The sequence below is a fragment of the Acyrthosiphon pisum genome, chromosome A1 (genome assembly GCF_005508785.2).
Source record: "Acyrthosiphon pisum isolate AL4f chromosome A1, pea_aphid_22Mar2018_4r6ur, whole genome shotgun sequence".
NCBI lineage: Eukaryota > Metazoa > Arthropoda > Insecta > Hemiptera > Aphididae > Acyrthosiphon > Acyrthosiphon pisum.
Window position 1 is genome coordinate 3,188,089 of NC_042494.1, and position 5,981 is coordinate 3,194,069.

Genomic DNA, 5,981 nt, shown 5'->3' on the forward strand with positions numbered 1-5,981 from the left:
ATAACATAATATACCTATTCGCTGCCCTCTGCTTCCTCCCCACTTCCGACGCGGCGGCGCTTTTTAATTTCGCTTCTAACGACGGGCGGCGGCGCGGCGAGTGAATAATAATAATAATAATAATAATAATAATAATAATAATAATAATAATAATAATAATAATAACAATAATAATATTAATATTATATTTAATGCTCACGAACGAAATCAGAATTTTCAACTACCGCACCGCGACGGTTGCAAACGATACGACGCTATGGTTATATGCGCTATTACTTGACAGATTCGTCGGCGCAGGCTGTTCAAACTTTGGCGGTGATTTCTGCGTGCTCGCAAACGCCGATAGCAGGACCACGACGCAATTACCCGTGATTGTAGGAGGTGTACGGGTAAATTTTACGAATATAATTTAATTGTAATTGTAATATTGTAAATGTAATTCAATTGCATATAATTATTATATGAGTGAAAAAAGGTAAAAAAAAACCAACGATTTATGACGATTGCTTTGTAAGTAGACTGTGTGCTGCAGGACGAAGTCATATAATAGTACAATAATGTAATTTTGAAAAAAAAATACTTATACAGTTATACGTAATATAGTACCTATTTATTATTATTATTATTTTTACTGTTATTGTTATTATTATCATAATAATAGTTAGGTGCCCGTGGTTTTTTTATTTTGCAAAAATGAAATGAGAAAATATTATATTCGGATAAAATCGGTGTGATACTTCAAACCACGTATACCTTTATATTATTGTATGTGTTGGTAAACGCCGAACTGAAAAAGTATTAACATAACATAGCCCTGCAATGTGTTTATTTATATTTTTTTTGAATTTGAATTAAAATATACATAATTTTTTTCAAATATAAATCCACAAATCGGCAAGATAATCACGGTATAGGTTAAGCTCGATAAACATATTTTTAAAATAATAAAAAATACATCGAACACATTAAATTAAATAAATAGTTCTCAATCGTATATATCCATGTATTTAAGTGGGTCATCTTTCGATTAATATTATTATATTATTACCTATATCATGTTGTCAATACTTATCTCGTATTCAATCCAAAAATATTTCAAATGTACTTAACCTATTATATAATATTGTCAACATTTCGATTCAACACATATTTTTATGAACTGTTCTCATATTAATCAAAAACTTTGGTCATTTAAAATATACAATTACAACTTAAATTTAACAATAAATTATGGATATCATTGCTGTAGTTCACTAATTCGTATTTTTATTATTTATCTTTTTATATACATATTACAGTGTTTTTATTTGTAAATTTAAATTAGGTCTAATATGTAAATAGGATAAACATATTTTGATATGTTCAAAGTATATAAGATAATTTGTTAACAATAAACACTAATTTTCTTGAAAATTAATCACGTTCTTGGAAATGTTGTTTTATATTATAATTTTAATTCATTACAAAACAAAATTTTTGACAATGTTTTATTTTTATATTTTTTTCAAATTTTTACTCTTTCGATCAATTACATACATTTTTAATTTTATATTCAAAAACTAAATGATAAAAATTCATTGGTTTCATGTTTATTCAACATTTTAGAACATCCGATTGACTTTGTACCATATCTAATTTTTAATCTGGTTGAAAAATAAATATTTTATAATTTGGACTACACCTAATATCTTATACAGAATTCAACAGGATAACAGGCAAACACGTTAAGTCACGTATAACTACTATTTCAGTATTAACTATTTAGTATTTGGGGTTAGGAATTAGGATTTTTCTTCTTCTAGATTATTATTGCCTATAAATTGTAATGCACGAATTTTTCGAATACATTTGAAATAACATTGACTTTGATAAATCTATGACTCAATATAAATGTAACTTTACCAATCGGTCAGCAATAATCAAAAAAAATTTGTACGTGAATTAAAAAAAGCTCGTGAACTTTTTATGATAAAATAATCAATGACTACCTATATCATTAAATCATATTATAGGAAATAACACACCTAGTATAAATGTATAATACAACAAAATTCCACTAATTAAAACTGGGGAAGTCACTCTGCTGTATATTAATTATTAGCCGTTAGGTGTCGACTATCAAGTATACCTCGTTGTAATATATGTCACTGTAATGGATGTGTTATTTTTTAATTTAATTATATACCATACTTACAGTGAACAACGATTCTGAGTGGAGACGATCATCAGCCAATTTGTCTATTAGATAATTTGTGATTTGGGGGGATTTCGACAAATTTTGTCAACATTTTAAATTCAAGCGTTCATGAGAAAAAGGACATGTTTATGATTCAATGTCCTTCCCGACAAGGGATAGATTTTTTAGAAAAGAACTCCGTTCGTAAATAATGTAAGGATTTTTTTAATTCAAACCCATTGAATAAATCTGGTTAAATTTAACTTTTTAATTATCTTATATTTTAGTTTACAAGGTTTCTCTCCGAATTATTATAAAATTGGCAAGTAATGACAGTTATTATACAACAAATAGTCATTTATAATAATTAATAGAAAATTAGTATAATTATTGAGTTTGCTAAAAACAGTGATCAACTAGAAAAAAAAAGTAAACAAAGCCACAAAGCTATAGGTAAGTGAGTAAATTATTATTTAAATAATTATTGTCATTATTATAATTTATTAAAATACAACTCTAAGTTTCGTAAATAAAAAACAGTTTAAACATTTTAGGAATGTATTAATTATTTCTATAAATTTATACTAGTAAACATTAAATAATTAAATAGAAAATTTAAGTTAATTTTATTTAATAAGAACATTTTAATGTAGCATAAAACATAATAGCACACTGTTACTATTGACTAACCATAATAAAACTATAAACTCAACAATTAAATTATTTTATTTTATTCAAACATAACAAAAATTTTACTTGCCTCAATTTGGCATAAACTTTATGTTTAATTATATTTATTAATTTTATAGCAATATAACATAATGTTAGAGCGTTAAAAACGAATTTGTTCAGATTAAAATCAGTTTAATTTAATAGGTTTATTTAAATAAACCTTATTTAATATAATATATAATATAATTTAAGAATTAAACATAATAATTATTAAAGACTTTTATCAAATCGTACTATTTTAAATAATTTTAAATGAAAAATTATAATTTCTTTAAAATGTTATTGATATTGATATTTTGTGCTGCACTAGGTCTAGCACAATTTGATTAGTTTCGGCCTAGTAACCTTACTATTCTCAACAAGTTCAAAAGTATAATTTAAGTTAATAAAATTCCTTTAACAAAATTTTACAAACTTTTTAACTAATTATAAAAATATATATTATAAGTGGGTATAATAAAAAAATAATATCTAGAACCCGAATATCTGCCACATTCCCACAAAAGAGGGTGGTGATTTTTTCGATTTTTTCGATATTTTCTGTAAGACTATCTACCTACGTGAAAATTACAAAGTTTATTCAATATTTATATCAATTCAAGTTTTTAGTGGCCAAATAAATTAATACTAAAATTACTATTATATGATGAATATTATATAGATACTTTGATACAAATAGATACCTACAATAAATCAAAATCTTTAGTTTATATTGTATCAGAAATTATTTTCTATATTTTATTTATACATCTTATCATGACTTATGGGGTAATATGATTTTAATCTTTTTTATTAGCATTATTAAATTACTAATATTGTTGATAGTGTCGTGAAAGCATTACAATTCTTAGAACTAAGGAAACACAATATACCTAAGTTTATATATAATAACAAATTCTAATAAATAATTTACTTAGATGCAAGCATTGAAATCATAGTTCAAACTTCAAAGTTCTATAGATATGTATTCTAACAAAAGAACTGTAGGTGTATTGTCTTACTCAATTAGTTATATAATTGTGTTATATTTTTTGATAACTATGCAAATTTGATCAATCTGATAAAGAAATAAAAGATGAATGCTCAAAGTTGATACTACAGATACCTAGTCCAACTTATAGCTCAAACAAAGTATTTTTGCTTCTGTTCAGAATAAAATATGTTATTATACTCTTACACAACTTACATACAATTTAAATAAATATTAAATAAACTTAAACTAAATATTTAATATATTTTAAATCCATGTGAATGTCTAGGAAACATAATAGTAGGTACCTATACAAAGTGATTAACCGTAAGCATGATCATTGCTCACTCCTCTTTTATTGTTCAGTAATACATTTATTTTAATTTTTAGAATTTTTAGTTTAATTTATATTTATGACGTCATTATTTTCAAATGATTAGGGCCATATTTACAGTCGATGCTTAAGAATAAGTATTTCTTAAGCCAATTATGATAATTTAAAGAATAAAAGAATAATTCTGTTAATAACTAAAAGCAATGCTTAAGGTAGGTCTCGACCTGCAACCTTAATTTAAGTAATACTTTTTCTTCTCTTAAGCCAAAGTCTCGTTTATAAATCTCATTTAAATAATAAGTATTGTTTAGTAATTATTTTCAATAGATTTTTGAATTATAAACAATCAAAGGAGTATCAAAAAAATACTTCAACGTTTTACAACTAAGACAATCAAATATAAATATTAAAAAATATGGTGAGATTTGTTTATGACTAACTTGGTAATTTTTTGAGACTAATGTTCCAGTGTAAAGTCAAGTAAAATTGTTTAAGGCTTAATGCTGGGTTGCATAAACATTTACTAATCGTTTAATAAATCAATAATATATTAGTACCCTATTAATAGTCCCTTAAATATGATTTGGTGGCTCAAGATCTATCCATTACATTTTGGTGAATCATTAATACAATCAATTTTTCAATAAACCTGGTGGTATAAGTATAAACTATTAGAGAGCAGATTTTGCAAAACCATATAATAATGTATTATTATTATTATTATAAACATATTATTCTGCTTGTTGACTGCAGCTTATTATTATATTAACATTATAAATGGTATTTATTTTCAGAGGAATGCGTAAATTAAATAATATATTTTAATGATGAACTCAAAAGCGTGCAGGAACTTCCAAAAATTTAAGAACGTATACTAAATATACGTAGGTAGTCGTCCATGTGCTGCGTTCGACCGGGTATATTGATATTGGTATTGGTCCTTGGACTACAGCCACGCCGCAACAGCATAATGTTTGGTCTTCGGATCCAACGTCTGCCGCTAAGACCACCATGCCACAATAAAATAAACAGATACACACACGTGTTTCACCCAAAAAGCGCATTAAGGATAGAATCTGTAGTCGATGCATAAAAAAAAAAAAATTATAATATAGATGGATTTAAGATGTTTGGTCGTGAACAAGTTCTTTGAGAAATATTTTAAGCGTTTAGGAAGAAAATATACGATCGAGATTTACTAGGATATATTTCAAGGTGAAAATGACGTGTGTTTGAATGAGGCGAAAGGAGTGGTTGTGGATGTATCAATTTGGATAAATGTTCGATGAAAGTGAAAAACAGGTTTTCAAAACGTATTTTAATCAAGTAAGTTGGATGCACAGTCGTTATTTAGGGAAAACGATGTTTGATAATCGTTAACCTACCAAACTTCAAAAAATCATAAATTCGTGGGTGATATTAATTAAATGTTACCATTAAAACGCTAGCGTAAATTTATTACATCTCTAAAATATTCTACATTGGATGGACTCTTGAAAATATCATGAATAAATGTTTTCTAGTCATTAACAGAAGTGTAAAATTAAAACCAACTGACAGGTTAAATACAGTTAAAGTATAATATATATACAGAATATTATAATATAATTTAACATAGGTGAAATAAAATGCTTTTTATTTTGATTTAGTTAATACAATTATCAAAATCATTAAATTATTACAACATAGATAATATATTTAAAATAACGAGTCAAAATTATATACCTAGCTTGTGATATTGAGCTACAACATAATATAATTTTTAACAG